Raw genomic sequence first — 26,361 nt, forward strand, 5'->3', positions numbered from 1 at the left:
AAAGTAGAGCAGCCAGGACTTGAATTGGCGCCCATATGGATGCCAGCATCGAAGGCAACAGCTTAACCCACTACACCACAATGTGTGCCAATAAAAAAATCTTTACCTGGGGCTGGTGCTGTGGTGTTGTTGATTAAGTACCTTGCTGCAGTGCCAGCATCCCATATAGGCACTGGTTTGGGTCCCAGCTCTCTGCTTTGGCCTGGGAAAGCAGTGGAAGATGATCCAAATTCTTGGACCCCTGCACTCACATGGGACACCTGGAAGAAGCTCCTGGCTCCTGGCTCCAGACTGGCCCAGCTCCAGCCGTTGTGGCCATTTGGGGAATGAACTAGTGTAGTGAATGGAAGACTTCTCTCTCTCTTTGCCTTTGCCTTTCTGTAACTGATTTTCAAATAAAGAAAGAAATTTTTTAAAAAAATCTTTACCCCCCCCCCCAAATGATTGTTCTGGCCATTACAGACATTTGGGGAGTGAACCAGCAGACAGAAGATCTCTCTCTCTCTCCCTTTCTGTCTGACTTTTTCAAATAAACATTAAAAAAATATATTCAACAATATTTTTTAAGATTTCTTTATTTATCTGATAAAGCTACAGAGAAGCAGAGGCAGAGAGAAAGGTCTTCCATCTGCTGATTCACTTCCCAAATGGCAACAATGGCCAGAGCTGCAACGATCCAAAGCCAGGAGTCAGGAGCTTCCTCCATATCCCCTATGCGGGTACAGAGGCCCAAGGACTCGGGCCATCTTCCAGTGCTTTCCCAGGCCACAGTAGAGAGCTGGATTGGAAGTGGAAAAGCCGGGACTTGAACTGGCACCTACACAGGATGCCGGCACTGCAAGCAGCAGGCTCTACCCACTATACCACAGCACTAGCCCCTCAACATCATTATACTTGATCTTACCCAAAAGGCTGAGAAGCGATCAACATCAGTAGTTATTAGGGAAATGCAAATCAAAATCACAAAAAGAAACCACTTCATACCTACTAGAATGGAATAACAAAACAAAAAACAGGGACTCAAGCCGATACATACTTACAGCCAATATTCAAGTGTGGTAACAACCCAACATCCATCAACAGATGAACAGATAAATGAAATGTAGTATATCCATTTCATGGAGTATTAGACAGAAGAATGAAGGTCTGACATACACAGATGAACTCTGAAGACAGTATACCAAATACAATAAGCAAGACATAAAGCGGGGGAGGGCGGTGCTGTGGTATAGCAGATAAAGCCACCGCCTGCAGTACCATCATCCCATACGGGCGCTGGTTTGAGTCCTGGCTGCTCTTCTTCTGATCCCTCTCTCTGCTATGGCCTGGGAAAGCAGTGGAAGATGGCCCAAGTCCTTGGGCCCCTGCGCCTGCGTGGGAGACCTAGAAGAAGCTCCTGGCTTCAGTTTGGCCCAGCTCCAGCCGTGGTGGCCATTTAGCGAATGAACTGAACCAGCATATGGAAAGACTTACTCTCTGCCTCTGTGTAACTCTGCCTTTCAAATAAATAAATAAATAAATAAGCAAACTTATCTTTAAAAAAAGACATAAAAGGACAAATTATAGAACTTCATATAATAAAGCACTCAGAAGAGTCAAACTCATTTAAAAACAGAAATTAAAATTTGAGATTACTTGGCACTAGAAAGAAGAGAAATGGGCATTACCACTTAATGGTACAGAATTTATACGGTTTGATAAAGTTTGAAAATAACTAGTGGGAATGGCCACATAGCACTTGTAAATTTTACAAATATTCCTGTATCATACATGTACATTTAAAAATGGCTGAGGGGTGGTCACTGTGGTATGGGAGATTAAGCCACTGCTTGGGACACCCACAGTCCATACTGGAGTGCTAGTTTTAATTCCAGCTGCCTCTTCTGCACTTCTGATTCAGCTTCATGCTAATGTATCCTAAGAGGCAATAGATGATGGCTCAAATGCTTTGGTCTCTGCCACTCACATGGAAGAGCCAGATGTAGTTCTGAGTTCCTAGCCCAGTCCCAGCTGTTGTAGCCATTTAGGGAATGAACCATTGGGTAGAAGATACTTCTCTCTCTCTACCTCTCAAGTAGATGAAAATAAACATTTTTAAAAATGGTTGAAGTAGTCAATTTCACTACAACAAAAAAAATTTTTTTTGACAGGCAGAGTGGACAGTAAGGGACAGAGAAAGGTCTTCCTTTTCCATTGGTTCACCCCACAATGGCTGCTGCGGCTGGTGCGCTGCAGCTGGTGCACCGTGCTGATCCGAAGCCAGGAGCCAGGTGCTTCTCCTGGTCTCCCATGCGGGTGCAGGGCCCAAGGACCTGGGCCATCCTCCACTGCACTCCCGGGCCACAGCAGAGAGCTGGCCTGGAAGAGGAGTAACCAGGACAGAATCCGGTGCCCCAACCGGGACTAGAACCCGGTGTGCTGGCACCGCAGGTGGAGGATTAGCCTATTGAGCCGTGGCACTGGCCAAAAAAATTTTTTTAAAGATTTATTTATTTATTTGAAAGTCAGAATTACAAAGAGAGAGGAGAAGCAGAGAGAGAAGTCTTCTATCCAATGGTTCACTTCTATCCAATGGTTGGCTGCAACGGCTGGAGCTGTGCCGATCCAAAGCCAGAAGCCAGGAACTTCTTTCGGGTCTCCCATGCAGGTGCATGGGCCCAACGACTTGGGCCATCTTCCACTGCTTTCCCAGGCCACAGCAGAGAGCTGGATTGGAAGTGGAGCAGCCGGGTCTCAAACTGGCGCCATATGGGATGCCGGCACTTTAGGCCAGGGTGTTAACCTGCTGTGCCACAGCGCCGGCCCTTAAAAAAAATTTTAACTGCAGTGCACCTCTTTCAATTAAATCTGATTCAGAGTGGGCCTTTGTCACTTGTGAAGATGCCAGATGGGATGCCTAGGTTCAAATCCAGGTACTACCTCTGATCCATCTTTCCTTAATAATGTGCACCCTGGGAAGCAGTAGGCAATGGTCAAGTATTTGGGTCCCTGCCATTCACATGTGACACTAACAGTGAATTCCCAGCCGTGGCCTTGCCCAGCCCTGGTTGTTGTGGTTATTTGGGGTGTGAACCAGCAGACTGGAGATTTGTCTCTCTGCCTTTCAGATAAATAAAAATATATTTTTTAAATTAAAAAAAATTTGTCATAGAATCCCAATGTGGGGGTGGGCACTATGATGCAGTGGTTTAAGCCACTACTTTGGGACACTCTCACCCCATATCAGAGGGCATGGGATCAGTACTACCTCTGCTTCTGATCCAGCTTCCTGCTCATGTGCATAATGGGAGGCAGGAGCAGATGATGGCTCAAGTTGTTGGGTCCCTGCCACCCATGAAGGAGACCAGATGCGACACCTGGCTTCTGGATTTAGCCTGGCCCAGCCCTGGCTATTGTGCGAATTTGGGGAGTGAACCACTAGATGGAAGATCTCTGTCTCCACTGTCTTTCAAATAAATAAAAACAGAGACATTTACAAATTATAAAACGAAAGAATCTCAATGTGTAAAACCAGATAAAAGTGATGCTGACAGTGTTGAAGCATGGGGAGAAGGGCCTGAAGCCTCACCAACTTGGTTCTCCCTTGATCAGTATTTCCAGTCCTCTCAACCTGTAATCTGAAACAGTGAATAAAAGTATTGCAAAACGGATGAAAAGTAAGTTTTTTAGATACACTGAAAGGGAAAACTAATACTGCCTTTTTCTGGAGGTGTAAGGGTGACTGTGACAACAGAGTTTGAAAAGTAATCTCTGGCTGGTGCCACGGCTCACTAGGCTAATCCTCCACCTTGCGGCGCCGGCACACCAGGTTCTAGTCTCAGTTGGGGCGCCGGATTCTGTCCCGGTTGCCCCTCTTCCAGGCCAGCTCTCTGCTGTGGCCAGGGAGTGCAGTGGAGGATGGCCCAAGTGCTTGGGCCCTGCACCCCATGGGAGACCAGGAGAAGCACCTGGCTCCTGGCTCCTGCCATCGGATCAGCGCGGTGCGCCGGCCACAGCGCGCCGGCCGCGGCGGCCATTGGAGGGTGAACCAACGGCAAAGGAAGACCTTTCTCTCTGTCTTTCTCTGTCACTGTCCACTCTGTCAAAAAAAAAAAAAAAAAAAAAAAAAAGTAATCTCTGAAAGATAACATTTGGCCTGGTTCTTCAAGCAGGCGTTGACTTTGGGAATGGAAATGGATCAAGAAAGCACATAGTGAAGGAGTGAAGGAGGAAAAGTAGTCTACAAGGGCATCAGGTTGAAAGAAAAGTAAAACTTGAAGTTAAAGAGAACAGGCTGAATCCATCTCTGAGGAAATCAAGAGGATTTGTTGTTTAAATAGGGGGGGGGGGATAAGTGGATTAAGCTCCTGTTTGGAATGCCCACATTCCAAATCAGAGTGCCAGTTTATGTCCTAGGTACTCTGTTTCTGATTCAGCTTCCTGCTAATGTATTCTGGGAAGCAACAGACAATGGCTTATGTGCTTGGTTCCCTGTTATCTATGTGGGAGACCCATATGGACCTTCAGTCCAGCCCAGCTCTGGCTGTTGTGGGCATTTGGGGAGTGAACCAGCAGATGGAACTTCTCTCTCTGCATTTCAAAAAAGAGGCCCAGCTTAAGGAAGAAATAAATAAATGCCAAGGGATTCAAGTGACCATCCTTTAGGTCCTGATTATCCTTGTGCCTGGAGACTAACAGGCGGAGCACAGATTCCTGAACATAACATTGTGAACGCCTCTACCCTGTTACCTGACGCATGATTTTTCATGAATAACATTGTGAACGCCTCTACCCTGGTACCTGACACGTGGTTTTTCATGAGTCTGAACCTGGAGTCTCCCAGAGGCTTTCCCAACCTTCGAGCAGAGTTGACAGCAAAGTTGGAATGAAAACCAGGCTGTGATTTAGTCACCATGGTGACAAGAAACTATCACAAATACTTGCTTATGACCTCACTGGAAAAGCAGGCAAGGGAGGGAGTGTGAAAGGAACATCTGCAGAAAAGCACATGTGGAATCGACCAAAAGAAGACTGGGTTATCTTTCATGGATCCAGCAGTACAGGGACTTTTTCCATGGTACAATCCCTTACTTGCTGGGGTTGGATCTAGAAAATCCACATCAAAAATCTTTTCTGTCTTAGATAGCTTTGGGTTTTCTTAGTCAAGGAACTCAATCAAAGGTCACTGAAGTTATACCTCTTATTTCTAGGGAATATATGGAATACATATCTAATGCTGCCAAGCATTTTCTAAGCTTTTAGAACCATGGGAGTAGCAACAAGAAGACAAAATAGGTATGGACCCTGAAATGGCTGAGCTACTGTAGTCTTGCTAAATTCATACGATGAAGCCCTAACCCCCAGTACCTCAGAAGGTAATTATTCTTTTCATTAAAGCCCTTAAAGAGGCAAATAAGGTTACAGAGGTCATTGCTAATCCAGTACCTACTATCTTTATGAAGGAAAACACCAAGTAAATATGCAGACAGCTACCCAGAGGCTAAGGAGAGAGGTCTTAGAAGAAACCAACCCTGCTGACACCTTAACCTTAGACTTCCAGCCCCAGAACTGTGAGAAAATAAAGCACCCAGTCTGTGGTGTTTTGTTATGGTAGCCCTAGCAAACTAAACAAAACAAAACAAAACAGAGAACAGGTAACACATGAGTCCCAAATTGCTATAGTGCTCCATTTAATTACCGGTATGTCTTAAAAATGTGAAATTCTTAAGATTTTTTTTTTTTTTTTTTGACAGGCAGAGTGGACAGTGAGAGAGAGAGACAGAGAGAAAGGTCTTCCTTTGCCGTTGGTTCACCCTCCAATGGCTGCCGCGGCCAGCACGCTGCGGCCGGCGCACCGCGCTGATCCGATGGCAGGAGCCAGGAGCCAGGAGCCAGGTGCTTTTCCTGGTCTTCCATGGGGTGCAGGGCCCAAGGACTTGGGCCATCCTCCACTGCACTCCCTGGCCACAGCAGAGAGCTGGCCTGGAAGAGGGGCAACCGGGACAGAATCCGGCGCCCTGACCGGGACTAGAACCCGGTGTGCCGGCGCTGCTAGGCGGAGGATTAGCCTAGTGAGCCGCGGCGCCGGCCAATTCTTAAGATTTTTAACATGCATTTTCTCAGAAAAACATTTCACAAATAACCCAGCTACTGTGAGTATCGGTTAAGAATGATGTCATTACACCTTCAAGCTCACAAATATGAGTATACTTCCAAAAACTAATGAGAAAATGGAGGGCTGGTGTTGTGGTACAGCAGGTTAATCTGCTGTCTGCAATGCTGGCATCCCATATGGGTTCTTACTGCCCCACTTTCAATCCAGCTTCCTGTTAATGTACCTGAGAAAGCAAAAGAGGATGGCCCAAGTACTTACGCTCCTGCCTCCCTTGAGACATAGATAAGTTCCTGGCTCCAGCCTGGCCCAGTCCTAGCTGTTGCAGCCATTTAGGGAATGAACCAACGGATGGAAGATCTATCCCATCTCTCCCGCTCTCTCTGTAACCTTGTTTTTCAAATAAATAAATAAATCTTAAAAAAAGAAAATGTTTATTTTGATACAGCTTTCTTATAATAATGAATTTTTTCATGAATTTTTTGAAGAGTCCTTGTATGTATAGATTGAAATAACACACTCTGTGTTTTTAAGGTGTTCTTTACAGCTACTGACTCTAGCACTTTTCTAACTGAAGACTTACTTTCATGGTCTATACTTTGAGTCTGGTGCTTTAGACCGCTCGACCATCCCGACACACCATGGTCTATACTTTGAAAAGTATACCAAAATTACCAATCACTTAAAGGAGTCTACCTAGAAGAGCCCCAAAGAGCTCTATGTAAGACACTGGGGAACCTGCCTATACTTTCTTCATGAAGTCATCACTCTTTTCTAATTATGATCCAATCCATGTCTTGGTGAATGAGTACTCCTACTTAAAAAGAAAGGCTTTCTAATGAAATGTTATCATAGCTACCCTGGCACAAGGCTGAACTAAGACTTTAAATCAGGCAGACCAACTGTTGGATGCTATAGTTAGTAAACTTTACAACTCATCCCAATACATTAAAGATTACTCAGTGGCACCAGAAGGAGAGATAATGGAGATAAAAATAACCTGTTATGGGAGCCTGCATTGTAGCCTAATGGGCTAAGTTGCCGTGGGCAACGCCAGCATCCCATATGGGCACTGGTTCAAGTCCTGGATGTTCCATTTCTGATCCAGTTTCCCAGTAATGCTCCTGGGAAAGCAATGGAAGATTGCCCAAGTGTTTGGGCCTCTCCTCCCATGTGGGAGACCCAGAAGAAGCTCCTGGCTCCTGGCTTCTGCCTGGCTATTGTGGCCATTCGGGGAGTGAACCAGCAGATGCAAAATCTCTTTCTCTGACTCTTCCTTTCTCTGTGTAACTCTCTCAAATAAATAATCTTTTTTTTTTTAAAGGGACATAAAATGCACCCCCTCACACACTATATCTGATCTATAAACCATACATCTCCATTCATCTTAATTTTATTCTTTATTTTATTTGGGGCTGGCTCATGTCCCAGCTGTTCCACTTTATTTTTTTATTTTATTTATTTATTTATTTATTTTGACAGGCAGAGTGGAAAGAGAGAGAGAGAGAGAGACAGAGCGACAGGTCTTCCTTTGCCGCTGGTTCACCCTCCAATGGCCGCTGCAGCCAGTGCGCTGCGGCCGGCGCACCGCGCTGATCCGATGGCAGGAGCCAGGTACTTGTCATGCTCTCCCATGGGGTGCAGGGCCCAAGGACTTGGGCCATCCTCCACTGCACTCCCTGGCCACAGCAGAGAGCTGGCCTGGAAGAGGGGCAACCGGGACAGAATCCGGCGCCCTGACTGGGACTAGAACCCAGTGTGCCGGCGCTGCAAGGTGGAGGATTAGCCTAGTGAGCCACGGCGCCGGCCTCCACTTTCAATCCAGCTCCCTGCTAATGGGAAAAGCAGCAGAAGATCATCCCACTACCCACATGGGAGACCTAGACGAAGCTCCTGGCTTTGGCATGGCCCAGCCCCAGATGTTGTGGCCATCTGGGAAGTGCATCAGCAGATGGAAGATCTCTCTCTCTCCCTCCCTCTGGAACTCTGACTTTCAAATACATAAAACAAATAAAAAATTTTATTTTATTTATTTGAAAGGCAGGGTGATAGAAAGCAAGACACAGACAGTAAGAAATCTTTCTCCCACATGGCTGCAACACCTGGGACAGCTCCAGCCCAAAGCCAGGAACTCCTCAGGGTCTTCCAGATGAGTGGCAGGGGTCCAAGTACTCTGAGCCATCTTCTACTGCTTTCCCAGGTGCACCAGCAAGGAGCTGGATCAGCAGCTGGGTAGCCAAGATTTTATCTAGCACTCTGATATGGGATGCTGGAGTCGCAAGCTGCAGTTTAACCTGCTGTGCCACAACACAGGGCTCTTCATCTTTTTTTTGGTGATGTATTTCCTGAATACTACCTATCTTATGGGGAGAATATAAAGCACAACAAAATGACCAACTTTAAAAAACAGAAATTACCAATACTGTCAAATCCCTACACTGAATCTCTGTGACGCTCATTCTCCTAGCCAAACCTGATTTCCATTCTTTTCATTCCAATGAAAATTCCTTTTAGCAACACCACCAAAAATATCCATATTGTCAACTCTAACAAATAAAAATGTCTGTCATATTCTTAACTCTTAAAAAAGTTGCTAATCCTGGCCGGCATTGCAGCTCACTTGGCTAATCCTCCACCAGCGGTGCCGGCACACCGGGTTCTAGTCCCGGTTGGGGTGCCGGATTCTGTCCCAGTTGCTCCTCTTCCAGGCCAGCTCTCTGCTGTGGCCAGGGAAGGCAGTGGAGGACGGCCCAAGTGCTTGGGCCCTGCACCCGCATGGGAGACCAGGAGAAGCACCTGGCTACTGGCTTCAGATCAGCGCGGTGCGCCGGCCGCAGCAGCCATTGGGGGTGAACCAACGGAAAAGGAAGACCTTTCTCTCTGTCTCTCTCTCTCTCACTGTCCACTCTGCCTGTCCAAAAAAAAAAAAGTTGCTAATCCTTTCTCAGCTTTGTTGGCACCACTCTCAATTGCATTCACATTCCCAATCTCTCTTAAGTTTCAACCCACCACTCTCCTTTGAGCTCATCAGAGTCAACTAACTACCTACTTGACATGTTTAATTGGAGAGCCAAAGGGAACTTAATTTCTTTTTTTAAGGATTTATTTATTTGAGAGGCGGAGTTACAGAAGAGAGAGAGAGAGAGAGAGAGAGAGAGATCTTCCATCCCCAAATGGCTGCAATGGCCAGAGCTAGGCCAATCCAAAGCCAAGAGCCAGAAGCCTCTTCTGGATCTCCCATGTGGGTGCAGGGGCCCAAGCACTTGGGCCATCCTCCACTGCTTTCCCAGGCCATTAGCACAGAGCTGGATTGGAAGTGGATCAGCCAGAATTCGAACCAGTGCCCATATTGGATGCTGGAGCCAGAGGTAGAAGCTTAACCTACTACGCTACAGCACCGGCTCCCCAAACTTATTTTCTAATATCCTTCCCCCACCCTAAGCCACAGCAGTAGCATTTACCAGTTATTCAATCCAAAACCTAAGAGCTTCCAAGAGCAGATTGTAGAACAGTTTTTCACTAGAAACCCAGAAAACAAGGTTTCCTCCAGAACTGATATGAAAATTAAAATGCCTCAATATAAACAACTACAAGACATAGATGCCTCAGAAAAAGACAGTTTAGATTTTTAAAGCCAGTGACCCTGTTAGTATTCTTTATATTTCTTGAAACTCTTGAAATTCTAAACTTGATTCTGACAACATCAACCTTTCCCACTTCTCTTACCTTTTCAACCACTCTTAGGTTTCTTACTGTGGTCCTCTTCTAAAGTCAAACTCTAAAGGTCAGTTTGTATCCAAATTCTAACTTGGCTCCTCTTTAGAAGAAACCCCACCCTCCAAACCCTTAACACTCTAGGTGAACTGAGCTTCTGCCTCCACTTTCCATACCAAGTTCTCAGTCCCTATTGTCACAACCTCTTGCCTACTGGCTATCTTCACCTCACCTTCCCAGTAGACCAGTGTCTTGCCTCCTATCTAGCTTACTTTTTCAGAATCAATGCTATCACAATTCACCTGGTCTTAGAATCATCTACGAACTATGCCTCCTCAAAGATAAAGTATCAGGTAAATTGATTTTACCTGTTATCCCAAATGAGTTCCAACTGATCACCTCCAACACTTTTAGTTCACATCCACACTGCCTTTACTTTTAGGTCATTACATCTTTGAGATCAAGAACTCTTGTATTTATCTTTGAGTCTATAGTCCAGTGTACCACACATAGCCTTTTCATCTGTTCCATCCAAATTATTTTTTTTTTTTTAAGATTTATTTATTTGAAAGAGAGAGACACAGAGAGAGAAGGGAAGAGAGAGGTCTTCCATCCACTGGTTCTCTTCTCAAATGGCTGCAATGGCCAAGGCTGGGTTAGGCCAAAGCCAGGAGCAGAGCCAGGAGATTCTTTCAGGTCTTCCATGTGGGTGCAGGGGCCCAAATAGTTGGGTCTCCTCTGCTGCTTTCCAAGGAGCATTATTAGCAGGGAGCTGGAAGTAGAGCAATTGGGACTTGAACCAGCATCCATATGGATGCCAGCACTGCAGGCTGAGTCTTAACCTTCCATGCCACAGTGCCAGCCCCCACCCAACATTTTAACCCAGGGATGGGAAACTTTTCTGCTGAGAGCCAAAGGGATATTTATTTATTTGAAAGAGAGGGAAAACAGATCTTCTGTCTGCTGGTTCACTCACTCAAATTGCTACCAACATCCAGGGCTAGCCCAGGCTGAAGCCAGGAGCTCCATCTGGGTTTCCCATGTGAGTGACAGCGGCCCAAACACTTGGGCCATCTGCTGCTGCTTTTCTCAGGCCATTAGCAGGGAGCAGGATCAGAAATGGAGGAGGAGCCAGCACAGTGGACAGTGTGTAAAGCTGCCACCTGCAGTGCCAGCATCCCATATGGGCAATGGTTCGAGTCCCATATGCTCTACTTCCGACCCAGCTCCCTGCTGCTAATGCACTTGGAAAAGCATCAGAGGATGGCCCAAGTGTTTGGGTCCCTGCACTCATGTGGGAGACCTGGAAGAAGGTCCTGGCTTCGGATCAGCCCTGCTCCAGCCACTGTTGCCATTTAGGGAGTCAACAAGTGGATGAAAGATCTGTCTCTCTGTCTCTGCCTCTCTCTCTGTAACTCTTTCAAATAAAAAATAAATAAATTTTTAAAAAAGAAGTAGAGCAGCCAGGACACGAACCAGCACCTATATAGGACAAGGCATAGCAAGCAGTGGCTTTTTCTACCATGCCGCCATGCCAGCTCCTGAACAAGATATTTATAACATCATTCACAAGCCATACAAAATTATCAACTTAAAAATTAGCCGAGCCGGCGCTGCAGCTCAATAGGCTAATCCTCCACCTTGCGGTGCCGGCACACCAGGTTCTAGTCCCGGTCAGGGCGCCGGATTCTGTCCCGGTTGCCCCTCTTCCAGGCCAGCTCTCTGCTTTGGCCAGGGAGTGCAGTGGAAGATGGCCCAAGTGCTTGGGCCCTGCACCCCATGGGAGACCAGGAGAAGCACCTGGCTCCTGTCTTCGGATCAGCGCGGTGCGCTGGCCGCAGCGCACCAGCCGTGGCAGCCATTGGAGGGTGAACCAGCGGCAAAGGAAGACCTTTCTCTCTGTCTCTCTCTCCCACTGTCCACTCTGCCTGTCAAAAAAAAAAAAAAAATTAGCCTGATGGGCCTGGCGCTGTGGCATAGTGAGTAAAGCCAGTGCCTGCAGTGCCAGCATCTCATATGGGCACCAGTTCGGGTCCCAGCTGCTCTACTTTGATCCAGCTCTCTGCTATGGCCTGGGAAAGCAGCAGAGGATGGCTCAAGTGCTAGGGCCCTTGCACCTGGATGGGATACCTGGAAGAAGCTTCTGGTTTCTGGCTTCAGATCAGCTCAGCTCTGGCCATTGAGGCCATTTGGAGTAAACAAGCGGATGGAAGATCTCTTTCTCTCTCTCTGCCTCTCTGTAACTCTGCCTTTCAAATAAATAAATCTTTTAAAAAAAGAAAATACAGATTAATGCAACAAACAGAATCCAAAGAATAAATGAATTATTAAAATTGAGTGGAATCCTGGCATGTCAGTTTTAAGGCAGCCAAAGTAAAGCAATATGAACACTTACATAATTTTGGAAAGCAAAGTGTTTCTGAAACTTGGCTTCAGAAATGAACAAATACCTATGGCTCTAGGGTCTGTCTACTCTTAAGGTTTTGATTTTGGAACTAGAGAGGCTGGTAATAATAGACTATGATGTCTTCTGCTTATTCCATATAACTTGGCACTTTAGCAAACAATTTACAGGCTGAATCAGAATGAATTTAATTAGTCTGGTCTCTCTGACTCAAGATTCTATTTCTTTGACCTATACCCATGTTCAAACACCATCACTGATATGAAACATACAGTTGGGGCCGGTGCTGTGGCTCAATAGGCTAATCCTCCGCCTTGCGGCGCCGGCACACCAGGTTCTTGTCCCGGTCGGGGCACCGGATTCTGTCCCGGTTGCCCCTCTTCCAGGCCAGCTCTCTGCTGTGGCCAGGGAGTGTAGTGGAGGATGGCCCAAGTCCTTGGGCCCTGCACCCGCATGGGAGACCAGGAGAAGCACCTGGTTCTTGGCTTCAGATCAGCGCGATGCGCCGGCCGCAGTGGCCATTGGAGACCTTTCTCTCTGTCTCTCTCTCTCTCATTGTCCACTCTGCCTGTCGGGGGGGGGGGGGTTTCCATACAGTTGGACTTCTGATTTTCAGGTCTGCACCCAGGAATGTATCTGCAGTTTCAAGTAACCACAGATCAAAAATATTCAGGAAAAAACTGTCTTTACCAAAGAGTCTACTCTAAAAAAGTCTACATGACTTTTTTCCTTCTCATTAACATACAGATGACTCTGTAAATAATACAGTATAACAAGTATTTATATAGCATTTGAATTATATTATGACCTTCTTTGAGTGGACTTTCACTGTCCTATTGATAAAGAGGAAATTCTATTTTTTTCTTTGTGACAGCTTAAGATCCACTTCATCTACTATACAATTCATCCATTTAAAGTGTACAACTCAATGATTTTTAGTATAGTCTTCACCAAAGATCTTCACCAAACTAAAAACAAACTCTACTCTGTAGCTGTTAACCTCAATCCCACCATTTGGCAAGTAATCATTAATCTACTTTTCATCTGTATACATCTGCCTATTCTGGACATTTCATCTAAATGGAATCATATAATATAGAACCTTTTTTTTTAAAAAAAAATATTTATTTATTTGAAAGAGTTAGAGAAGGGGAGAGAAACAGAGATGTTCTTCCTTCTGGTTGACTCTCCACATGGCAGCAATGGCCAGAGCTGGGCCAGGCCAAAGCTAGGAGCCAAGAGCTTCTTCTGGGTCTTGCACGTGGGTGGCAGGGGCCCAAGCACTTAGGCCATCTTCTGCTGCTTTTCCAGGCATGGACCAGCACCCATATGGAATGCTGGTGTTGCAAGCAGAGGCTTTACCTACTATGTCACAATGCTGGCCCCAATATCTGATCCTTTTCGATGGGTTTCTTATAATTAGCATAAATAATTTTAAGGTTTATCCATGTTGCAGTGTAGGTACTTCACTTTTTTTTTTAGTGTCAAATAATATTTTAGGATAGATGTCCCTAAAGTCTGGCAAAGAGTCTGAAATTTTTAATAGTAACATTATGTGACTGGACATAGAATACCTTCAAGGGTTTTCTATTAGAAAGAGCTATGTAGTGCTGAGCAAAGACAGCTGTGCTGGATGAATCACCAACAGGAACACTGGAAGCAGGGAGGTATTGGTGAAATAAGGTACAAAAATAGACAATCTGATTCCTAGTCTTGCTGCTTAATAATTCTGCAACTGAGATTATCATTTATATGTATCTCAATTTTCTTACCCTCACCCCTATCTACTTCAGAGTTATGGTAAGATCAAATCAGAATATACATGAGCTTTTTATATAAAAGAAGATTCTGTACATAGTAAAACGCTATGCTGGTAAAGTAGGATTAGGTTTGGAAATGGCTTTTCAAACTTCCAGAATGTCCCAGAATTTCACGATCAGGAAATACTACAAACAAGAAAACAGTATGAACCACATCTGACAGCATGAGGCTCTCAGGGTATTACCTGCAAGCCTGTAAGAACTGCCAATCACCAGACAACGGAAGAGACTCCTCAACAACTGGATCGGTTCAGAATGAGATTACAAGGCTGCTCATATTTTGGCAGCATCCTCACAGGACTGGGCTGAACAACAATCATTCTAGGAAACAAAACCAAATACATAAATTAGGTGGTTTTAGTTAAAAGCCACCCAGGGCAAACTATCTCCTACATGACTATATATTCAAATTTTAAGGTCTAAGGAATGAGCCAGGTAACTGATAGCTCTAGTGCTCTAATCCTAATTCTATTGTGAATATGTAAATACAATGTTCAGATCTATGGGAAGAAGGTAAGAGATAGAGTTATAGGAAACAACTAGGACAGCCATAATCCAAACAATTTCCACCAAAGAAATTTTCCAACTATTTCTTGTGGAAATTGCAGAATCTGGTTGTTCTTACATTGCTAGGGACATTCCACTGCCACTATCATAAGGTTCTATAAAGATGAAAATTAATTAAAGTAAGGGAAAAAAGAGCTCAACTTCCATTTAAGTTAACCCCAAAATATTTCCCGAATATCTTCTAAGCTCTTGCACTGTTCAAGAAATCAAGATATATATGTGTATATATACATATAAAATATAAACACACACACACACACTTTCACAGATGGTTATCTCCAAACTGACACAAATAGTATTCCAAGGCTGGCACTGTATAAAGATCTTCAAGAAGCTTTACAATTTAGCTTAGTCTCATAACACTAAGAACAAAAAAGTTAATTTAAGTGTGCAGAGTTCAGAAGGTAGTAGTGAGGACTATCTTTACTGAGTGTTAAACTCTGAAATGGTCTTTAAAAGCTAGATGGCTGGGGCCAGCGCTGTGGCGCAACGGGTTAACACCGTGGCCTGAAGCGCTGCAATCCCATATGGGCGCTGGTTCGAGAACCGGCTGCTCTGCTTCCAATCCAGCTCTACTGTGGCCTGGGATAGCAGTGGAGGGTGGCCCAAGTCCTTGGGCTATTGCACCTGTGTGGGAGACCCAGAGGAAGCTCCTTGCTCCTGACTTCAGATCAGTGCAGCTCCAGCCGTTACAGCTAGTTGGGGAGTGAACCACTGGAAAGACCACCTCTCTCTCTCTCTCTCTCTGCCTCTCCTCTCTCTGTGTAACTCTTTCAAATAAATAAATAAATCTTAAAAAAAAAAAAAAAAGGCTAGATGGCTAATATTTCTGAAAGTAGTGAAAGTGGGGAGGCTCAGCAGTTCTAGGAGAAAGCCCAAGGTCAATTTGGAAGAACAAAAACAGTTCGGTTAGAGAAGCATAAAAACAAAGGCCACCCAGCAAAATGCCTCTGAGAAGTGTGAAAACTGCTAGCACAGCTCCTAGTCATTGGACAGGGAAGGTTCTTTATTGTCTGTAGGCTGAATTACACAAACCCCTCTGATTAGCTCTTCATTTTAACTCTTGGTAATACAAAAAAGGGTCTTTCCAAAAGCCCTTCTGGGGGTCAGTGCTATGGTGTAGCGGGTAAAGCCACTGACTGTACTGCTGGCATCCCACATGGCCACCAATTCGAGTTCCAGCTGCTCCACTTCTGATCCAGCTCTCTGCTATGGCCTGGAAAAGCAGCAGAAGATGGCCAAGTCCTTGGGCCCCTGCACCCGCGTGGGAGACCCAGAAGCAGCTCCTAGCTCTTGGCTTCAGATCAGCCCAGCTCTGGCCATTGCAGCCATTTGGGGAGCGAACAAGTAGATGGAAGACCTCTCTCTCTCTCTCTGCCTCTCTATAACTCTGCCTTTCAAATAATAAATAAAAAATTTTTTAAAAAAAAAGCTCTTCTGACAAGTGAAAAAACATATATATTAATTGAAAAAGAGGGAACCAAAGAGGATTTTGTGCAGGGATTAGCCCACATTTTATTATCAGAGTACCTGGATTCAAGTCCCTGCTCCTTCTGATTCAGATTCTTGCTATTGTACACCCTGGGAGGCAGCAATGATGGCTCAAGTACTTGGGTCCTGCCACTTGTGTGTGAGATCCCAATTGAGTTCCAGTTTCCTGGCTTCAGCCTGGCCCAAATCTCATTATTGTAGGCATTTAGGGAGTGAACCAGAGGATAGACTATCTCTTTCTGCCTTTCAAATCAATAAAAATTGAAAACCAAAAAGAAGGAGCTTTGGGGACCCAGTGCTGTGGCACAGTGGGTAAGGCCAACGCCTATGACGCCAGAATCCCATGTGGGCACCAGCTTGAGTCCCAACTGCTCCACATCCGATCCAGCTCCCTGCTAATGCACCTGGGAAGGCAGCAGAAGAGGGCCCAAGTGCTTAGGCCCCTGCACCCACATGAGAGACCTGGAAGACACTCCTAGCTTTGTCCGGGTCCAGCATTTGGGGAATGAACCAGAGTTTGGGAGACCTCTCTCTGTCTCTGTCTCTCCCTCTCTCTGTAACTCTGCCTTTCAAATAAATAAATTCAAAAAAAGAAAAGTTTATAGAATATAAAGATAACTTCATGAAAGGGGGAAAAAAAAGAAGTCTGACTTGAGAGGCAAGGCTCACAGTGGGAGGAATTCTTTCCACCTTCAGAAGACATGCCTTTGACAGACATCCAATGTTGTCCCTCAAATTCTATCAATTTGTCCCAATACGATGCAATAGAAGGAGAACTGTTTTAGTGTCAGGTTGAGTTGGGTTCTAAACCCAACTGCATGACCATGGGCAAATTACCCACTATTGTTGATTCTTACTACTGCCTTCCTAAAATAAGGATGATAAATTTTATAGGGCCCTGTAGGATTTTTTTTTTTTTTACAGAATTATTTATTTTAATGGGCCAGTGCCGTGGCTCACTTGGTTAATCCTCTGCCTGCGGCACCGGCATCCCATATGGGCGCTGGTTCTAGTCCTGGTTGCTCCTCTTCCAGTCTAGCTCTCTGCTGTGGCCTGGGAGGGCAGTGGAGGATGGCCCAAATGCTTGGTTCCCTGCACCCGCATGGGAGACCAGGAAGAAGCACCTGGCTCCTGGCTTTGGATTGGTGCAGCGCCGGCCATAGCGGCCACTGGGGGAATGAACCAACGGAAGGAAGACCTTTCTCTCTGTCTCTCTCTCTCACTGTCTAACTCTACCTGTCAAATAAATTTTTTTTAAAAAAAGAAAAGAATTATTTATTTTATTTGAAAGTCAGAGTTACGTAGAGAAGGAGAGGCAGAGAGAGGTCTTCCCTCTGCTGGTTCACTCCCCAATTGGCCACGATGGCTGGAGCTGTGCTGATCTAAAGCCGGAAGCCACGAGCTTCTTCTGGGTCTCCCACATGGGTGCAGGGGCCTAAGGACTTGGGCCATCCTCTACTGCTCTCCCACGCCATAGCCGAGAGCTGGATCAGAAGTGGAGAAACCGGGACTCAAACTAGTGTCCATATGGGATGTCGGCACTGCAGGCGGCAGCTTTATCTGCTACGCCACAGCACTGGCCCCAGCCTGCAGGATTAACAAGATACTGTCAGCATGTCTAGGGCCTAAACGCTGAATCAGTGGTAGTTCCATTTCATTCTTCAGCTCCTACAGTGAATAGCATCTATTCCTCATGGGGCAATTTTCAGGAACTAAGGGTCAAAGAAGAGAACTATATTTTATTGCTCTCTATTAAATAATGGCTTTTCCTTTTCCTTTCTTTTAACACTTGTTTCTTTTAATCTTTATCCTTCTATTTTTTCTTTATTCTCTCAAAAACTAGACTAAGAACCAATGAGGGGCTGGTGTTGCAACACAACAGGATGAGTGTTCTATGCCGGTATCCCATAAGAGCGTCAGCTCTAATCTCAGCTGCTCCACTTCAGATGCAGCTCCCAACTAATAAGCCTGGAAAAGTAGGGAAGATGGCCCAAATGCATGGGCCTTTCGTCACCCACCAGGGAGACCTAGATGGAGTTCCTGGCCTGCCTCAGCCAAAGCAGCCATTTGGAGAGTGAACCAGTGGATGCAAGATCTCAGTTTCTCTGTCTTTCAAATAAATAAATTTTAAAAGGGGGGGACGGAGGAGGGGAGGAACTATTGCCTCCCATTTACTTCATTCCAAGGTGAGTAATTAGTCATGTCTTATTAGTTCACATCTAATACCTGAGAAGTTCCTTCCAATCATATCCCATAAGTACCTCCAATGTTTAAAAAGAAAAAAAAAATTATTTTCTCCTTAACTTTTACCATATCTATCTACCTACCTACCTACCTACCTATTTCTCTTAAGTCATGATCCGCTACCTTTATCTGCAATTCCAAAATCAAAAGAGCCGTGAAAATAGGAAGGTTTTAGGTAAATATGGCCTCAAAACATATTTAGCAGCAAAACCGGAACTAAACTGACAGGAGACTATTTATAGTCCTTATTCCGCAGATACTCAAATGTTTTGCTACATAAATATATTGTATTCAAAAAGGTGAAATTGGATCTACAAAGCTCAATCTTACCTAATCAAATCTTATTCCTTAATATTACATGAACAACATTGGCACTGACTTGCAAGAATTAATACTGTAAGGGGCCGGTGCTGTGGCTTGGTAGGCTAAGCCTCCACCTGCGGCACTGGCATCCCATATGGTTTCATGTCCTGGCTGCTCCTCTTCTAATCCAGCTCTCTGCTAATGGTCTGGGAAAACAGAAGATAGCCGAAGTCCTTGGGCCCCTGTCCCCATGTGGGAGACCCAGAAGTTCTTGGCTCTTGGCTTCGGTCTGGCCCAACCCTGGCTGTTACAGCCATTTGGAGAGTGAATCACTGGAGGGAAGATCTCTCTGTGTCACTCCTCTTCTCTCTAACTCTGTCTTTCACATATACAAATCTGTCTAAAAAAGTTCATGGTGCAGCACCATGGCGCAGCAGGTTAAGCTGCTGTCTACACTGCCAACATCCCATGGGGCAGCTGGAGTCCCAGCTGCTCCATTTCGGATCCAGCTCCCTGCTATGGCCTGGGAAAGCAGCAAAAGATGGCCCAAGTCCTTGGGCCCCTGCAACCACATGGGAGACACAGAGAAGGTCCTGGCTCCTGGCTTGGGACCAGTCCAGCTCTGGCCATTGAGGCCATTTGGGGAGTGAACCAGCAGATGGAGGATCTCTCTCTCTTTGCAACTCTGCCTTTCAAATAAATAAATCTTAAAAAGAAAAAAAAAGTATGGGGGGCCGGTGCAGTGGGTTAATCCTCCACATGCAGTGTTGGCATCCCATACAGGCACCGGTTCTAGTCCCGGCTGCTCCTCTTCCAACCCAGCTCTCTGCTGTGGCCTGGGAAGGCAACAGAAGATGGCCCAAGTCCTTGGGCTCCTGCACCTGTGTGGGAGACCAGAGGAGGCTCCTGGCTCCTGGCTTTGGATTGGTGCAGCTCTGGGTGTTGCGGCCATTTGGGGAGTAAATCAGGACAGAGGACCTTTCTCTCTGTCTCTCCTTCTCACTGTTTGTAGCTCTAACTTTCAAATAAATAAATAAAATCTTAAAAAAAAAAAAAGTCCACATTTAAACTCATCTCAGTTATCAGCATCAACTTCCTATTCTGCTGCTCAAAGTAGGATGTCTAACAATGCTCACTCCCGCACCCCAGCTTCACTACCAGATGAAATCAACAACCAAGTCCTGTTGATTCAAATTCCTAATTTTCTTCTGTATTATTACCACCTCTGTCACAGCCATTATTATCTCTTGCTAGGACTACCACACTATTTAAAGAACTGTGTAGTTGGAATCTTATTGCATTCTAATTCACTCTTCCCAGAGCAATCCCAGTAATACACACACACACACACACACACACAATCATGTTACTTCTGAGACGGCAGTTTACTATCCTCACAATAAAGTCCTAATGTCACCCCCTATGCTACCAACTGATCTACCCCCACCAATCTTTACCCTCATATCTTCCCATGAAGAACTAGCTATCCATGTCAGTCTCAGCTTGAAGACCTTCCCTGACTCCCCTAATGTTGAATGGATCCCCTTACTAAATGCTTCTATGGCTCTCTGGACTGCCTTACCCAAAATATTTATCATTTTATATGGTCTGCAAAGATCAACTGCAGTGTAGGCAGAAAAATGTTTGTTTATACACACACACATATCAATGGGTGAGAGGCTGCCTTATTAATACTTAATTACTTACCAGCCTATTAATAATGGCAACTTTTATCTGTTGGTCAGAAGAGCAAGTTTCCTGAAGAATGGCTAGCAATTACGCCCAGCAGTAGCCACGCATAGCACATTATAATAGTTCATTCACATTCACCATACTGCTGCATACCACCTGCTGCCTACCTAAGTGGATTTATAAGCTATCTAGTTTTAACTAAATTAACACTAACAAAATGGGTAAGTGCCTTACAGTCCTATCAAGAAACTGAATGGGGGGGGGGGGGTTTGGCATTGTGGTACAGCAGGTTAAGCCATCACTGCAAACACAGTTTGAGTCTCAGCTGTTCTACTTCCAACCCATCTCCCTGGTACTGTGCCTGGGCAGGCACTGGATGATGGCCCAGGTACTTAGGCCCCAGCCAAAGACATGGGAGACCAGGATGGAGTTCCCGGTTTCCTCCTAGTCCAGACCTGCCTGTTGCAGGCATGTGAGAAGTGAACCAGCAGATGAAATACTGAGTCCTTGCCACCCACATGGGAGACCCGTATGGAGTTTCTGGCTCCTGGCTTAGGTCTAGCTCAAGACCTGGCTGTTATGGACATTTGGTAATTGAACAAGTGGGTGGTAACTCTCTTTCTGCTTTCAAGGAACTAAACAAATCTTTTTTAAATTTTTTTTAACTGAATGAAAAAGATGTGAGTAAAGCAAGTACAGGAGGAACAAGAAAATGGCAGAGGTGACGCCTCTGGTGGACTTAGCTTCACACCAGAATTTCACCTGCCACATTACAATAAAACAAAAAATGTAATGACATCAGGACTAAGTAAGCCCAAACTTTTTGCTATCTACAGACTACCTAAAATATAGATTTACCCTCTTTTATGACCTTACTCCAAATTTTATATTATTCCTAAAATAATACCTATTGAATAGGTATAACCAGCATGACATTTAAAAATGTTTGTCTTCATTCTTTTTAAACATTTGAAGATATATATATATATATATATATGTATATATATATATGGCCAGCGCTGTGGCATAACAGGTAAAACCGCTGCCTGCAATGCTGGTGTCCCATACAGACGCCGGTTCAAGTCCCGGCTACTCCACTTCCAACTCAGCTCTCAGTTATGGCCTGGGAAAGTACTGGAAGATGGCCCAAGTCCTTGGGCCCCTGCACCCACGTAGGAGACCTGGAAGAAGCTCAGGCTCCTGGCTTCAGATCAGCCCAGCTCTAGCCTTTGTGGCCATCTGGGGAGTGAACCAGTGGATGGAAGACCTCTCTCTCTCCCTCTGTTGTAAACTCTTTCAAATAAACATATAGATCTTAAAAAAAACAAAAACAAAAACTGCCGGCGCCGCGGCTCACTAGGCTAATCCTCCGCCTTGCGGCGGAGGATTCTAGTCCCGGTCGGGGCGCCGGATTCTGTCCCGGTTGCCCCTCTTCCAGGCCAGCCCTCTGCTGTGGCCAGGGAGTGCAGTGGAGGATGGCCCAGGTGCTTGGGCCCTGCACCCCATGGGAGACCAGGAAAAGCACCTGGCTCCTGGCTCCTGCCATCGGATCAGCGTGGTGCGCCGGCTGCAGCGCGCCGGCCGCGGCGGCCATTGGAGGGTGAACCAACGGCAAAGGAAGACCTTTCTCTCTGTCTCTCTCTCTCACTGTCCACTCTGCCTGTAAAAAAAAAAAAAAAAAAAAAAAAAAAAACCAAAGAACAAAGTGCTGTAGAATTCAGAAGGGGGGTTCACTTCCAATTTGGAAGGTTGAAAGTATTTGGGAAAGGTTCATCTAAGAGGTAGCATTTAAAATTAGACCTTGGACCCTTAGCACTGTGGTGCAACTGGTTTAGGCCTCTGCTGGCATCCCATATCAGAGTGATGGTTCTAGTGGTCCTGAATGTTTTGTTTCTGATCCAGTTCCTCACTAATGCAGCTGGGAAAGCAGCAGAATACACACACACATATCATTGGGTGGCCCAATGACTTGAGCCCTGCCAATCATGTGAGAGACCCAGACAGGGTTCTGGCTCCTGGCTCCTGCCTGGCCTAGACCTGGTTGGTGTGGCCTTTTGAGGAGTAAACCAAAGATTAAAGATATCTCTAGATTTGCCTCTGTCTCTTGGCCTTCTAAATAAATAATAAATTTAATTAATAAATAAATTGGATCTTGAAAAACAGGAAAGATTTCCACAGGAACACATAGGGATTACTTGTCACTTTCTCCACCAGGAATGCTTAAGTACAAAGGGAGTAGTCTGAATGGAATTCAGGATATGTACAAAAATACTGAGTGAATGAAACCAGAAAAGTGAGTAAGAAGGCCTTGATAATGCACCCTGTAGATTATGATTTCAGGAGTCGATGGTTACCAAGCTAAGCAGTAGAGTGACAAGATCAGATGTGTGTTTTGGTAACAGTGCTGCAGCACAATTGGTAGTGGTAGGGGAAGCTATAAAAGAGATTAATTTGGAGATGATGATTTGGGGAACCAGACAGGAAGATTAGGTAGGAAGAGGTGAGTTGGAATTTCTACCAGTCCTTCATTGTAACTGTATCCCTTTACCTGTCAATTTAATATGTCCACCTTCCCAATGATGCACCTTTGTCTCATCCAGGACCAGGAAGGAAAGGATGCCATGATGGCTGTATTGACATTAAATTCCACATGAAGGGGCCATGAAAATCCCAGAGAGTTTCACAAACACTAAACTCTATTCAGGCATCACACTCTATCTCAAAAAAAAAGATTTATCACACGGTGCGGGGGTGCCTTTTCTAGTCTTGATCATGCTTGGGGCTCCTTCTAGGGCCTTGTCACCTTCTCTCTCCTCATAGGCAACTCTCTGGCCCACTCATGATGGGTATCACTCCATGTGGGGTGATCCACACTTACATATGAATGTTATGCTCAGCTTCTCTCTCTCTTAAATAAATCCTGCTGGGGCTGGCATTGTGGCTCAGTGGGTGGCATCCCATATGCGCAATTATTTGAATCCTGGGTGTTCCACTTCCAATCCAGGTCCCTTCTAAGGTGCTTGGGAAAGCAGTAGAAGGTGGCCCAAGTTCTTGGGCCCCTGCCACCCAAGTGGGAGCCCCAAATGGAGTTCCAGGCTCCTAGCTTCAGCCTGGTCCAGCTCTAGCCATTTATGGCAATTTGAGGAGTGAACCAGTGAATGGAAGATTATCTTACCCTCTGCCTCTTGGTAACTCTGCCTTTCAAATAAGAAAATAGACAAATACAAAAATAAATCTTTAAAATAAACCCCACCCTCATTTGTGCAATGTATGCTTCTGCTTTGAATTCTTATCTCTGTAGGGACAAGAGCCAGGAAAAGATTAAAATACACAGGCCTAGGGCCGGCACTGTAGCATATTAGGTTAATCTTTCTCCTGTGGCAAGGCATCCCATATGGGTGCCAGTTCTAGTCCTGGCTGCTCCTCTTCCAATCCAGCTCTCTGCTATGGCCTGTGAAAGCAGCAGAGGATGGCCCAAGTGCTTGGGCCCCTGTACCCAAATGGGAGACCCGGAAGAGGCTCCTGGCTGCGGATGAGTCCAGTTCCAGCCAGTGTGGCCATTTGAGGAGTGAGCCAGCAGATGGAAGACCTTTGTCTCTCCCTCTCACTGTCTGTAACTCTACCTCCCAAATAAATAAAATCTTAAAAAAAAAAAAAAAAAAAGATACATAGGTCCAGGGCCAGCATTGTGGTGTTACAAGTTAAGCTGCTGCCTGTGATGCCGACATCCCATACAGGCCCCAGTTCTAGTCCTGGCTAATCCATTTCTGATTCAGCTCCTAGCCAACGCACCCGGGAAACAGTGGAAGATGGCCCAAGTCTTTGGGCCCCTCCCATGTAGGAGACTGGAGGAAGCTCTTGGCTCCTGGTTTCTGGCTTCGGATTGGCCCAGCTAGGGCTGTTGCAGCCATTTGGGTTATGAGCCAGTGGATGGAAGTTCTCTCTCTCCCTCTAACTCTAGCTCTCTGTAAATCTGCCTTTCAAATAAATAAATCTTTTAAGAAATATATTATCAAGAGATCTTCCTTACTCTCACCCTCAGTGGCTCACTCTCAAAACTGCCTGCTCTTATCTACAAATTCTGCCTCATAATCCCAACACTGTTAATAGCATTTCAGAGTCAGAAAAGGGCTCCTCCTTTTACAGAGGTAGAACATAGCCCTTAATAGCCCACACTCCGGTTAGAACCATACTTAAGGGCTCCTCCATTCAGTTACATGCTGTTTACAAAGTAGTAAGGCCTGAGGAATGTTAGCATATACCACTGTTGTGCCATCATCATGGAATGTACTTACACAATACCAGATGGTACGGCCTAAATACATGTGACACAGCTAGCATTCTTAGGATTCAAACCTATACAGCATGTAGCTGAACTGAATACAGCATGCAACTGTTAACACTATGGTATTTGTGCATCTACAGAAATGGTAGAGTAAAAATGGGATACAAATAGTACAAAAAGGTACAGCTGTATAAGGCACTTACCATGAATGGAGTTTGCAGGACTACAAGTTGCTTTGAGTGAGTCAGTGAGTGAATGCCAAGGCCTAAGAATTGTTGAGTATTACGGTAGATTTTCTAAACACTATACTTAGGCTACACAATAAGCATTACAGTTTTTTCCTCTCTTCAATAAATTAATCTTGGCTTACTCTAACTTTTTTACTTTATAAACTTTCAAATATTTTTACTCTTTTGCAGTAAGAGCTAAATACATCAAACAGTTGTACAAAATCTTCCTTTGTATCTTTATTCTACACACTTTTTTCTCTTTCCAAACATCTTTTCAAATTTTTCTTTGGGGGTCAGTGCTGTGGCACAGTATATAAAGCTGCCACCTGCAGTGCTGGCATCCCATTTGGGTGCCAGTTCAAGTCCCGGCTGCTCCACTTCCGATCCAGCTCTCTGCTATGGCCTGGGAAAGTAGTAGAAGATGGCCCTGCACCCACATGGGAGGCCCAGAAGAAGCTCCTGGCTCTTGACTTGGATTGGTGCAGCTCCAGCTATTGTGGACAATTGGGGAGTGAAGCAGCAGATGGAAGACCTCTCTCTCTCTCTCTGCCTCTCCTTCTCTCTGTGTAACTCTTTCAAATAAATAAATCTTAAAAATTTTTTTTTTTCTTTGCTAAAAACTAAGACATCACAAACATTAGTCTAGGCAGGATCATCAAGATCAGTGTCTTCCAGGGTCAGCATTATGGTGGCAGGTTAAGCCACTGCCTGCAAAGCCAGCACCTCGTGTGAGCCCTGGTTGGAATCCTGGTTGCTCCACTTCTGATCCAACTACCCACGAATGCACCTGGGAAACTAGTAGAATATGGTGCAAGCACTTGAGGCCCTGCAACCACATGGGAAACCCAGATGGAGTTCCAGGTTTCTGGCTTCCACCTGGCCCAGCTCTATTTGTTGCAGTCATTTGGAAAAAGTAGCAAATGCAGAAGATTCTTTGTCTCTCCCTCCCTCTCTGTAACTCTGCCTTTCAAATAAACAAATAAATATTTTAAAAATGTCCACTCTGCCTGTCAAAAAAAAAATATTTTAAAAAGTTGCATCATTTAATGAGTTTCTTGTGTTTAAAAATAGGGGGCCAGCGTCCCATATGGGTGAAGGTTTGAGTCCTAACTGCTCAACCTTCAATCCAGCTCCCAGCTAATGTGTCTGGGAAAGCAGCAGAAGACGGTCCAGATGCACAGGCCCCTGCCACCCACATAGCAGACCCAGATGGAGTTCCAGGTTGCTGGCTTCAGCCTGGCCTAGCCCTGACTGTTGCAGACATTTGGAGAGTGAATCAGCAGATGAAGCTCTCTGTCTCTCCCTCTCTGTAACTCTTTCAAATAAACAAATAAATATATAAAAAAAATTCACAGTCTTTCCACCTCTACATCTTGATCCACTAGAAGGTCTCAGAAGCAGTAACACCGATGGATCTGTCATTATAACAACTTCTTCGGGAGTATTTCTTGAGGGACCTCCCCGCGGCTCTTCTTGAGGAGGTCTCACTCTTCAGAAATAGGAGGGTACATCAAAAAGTT

The 26,361-nt window shown here is 45.2% G+C and overlaps 1 protein-coding gene across 8 annotated transcripts in view; it reads right to left on the minus strand.

The window, feature by feature from the left end:
• The window catches only part of KPNA6 (karyopherin subunit alpha 6), a 56,031-nt gene that overhangs the window by 23,784 nt on the left and 5,886 nt on the right, over positions 1-26,361 (minus strand). For 4 of the 8 annotated variants that reach the window (XM_008273777.5, XM_070078842.2, XM_070078841.2 and 1 more), the window contains one exon: positions 14,215-14,350. The exons of the other annotated variants lie outside the window; for them this stretch is intronic. The gene's annotated coding sequence lies outside the window, so the exon portion shown is untranslated. The remainder of the gene's footprint in view (positions 1-14,214; positions 14,351-26,361) is intronic. 8 annotated transcript variants of the gene reach the window in all.

This window comes from Oryctolagus cuniculus, chromosome 7 (assembly GCF_051225735.1).
Source record: "Oryctolagus cuniculus isolate XC-2025 breed Fujian yellow rabbit chromosome 7, ASM5122573v1, whole genome shotgun sequence".
NCBI lineage: Eukaryota > Metazoa > Chordata > Mammalia > Lagomorpha > Leporidae > Oryctolagus > Oryctolagus cuniculus.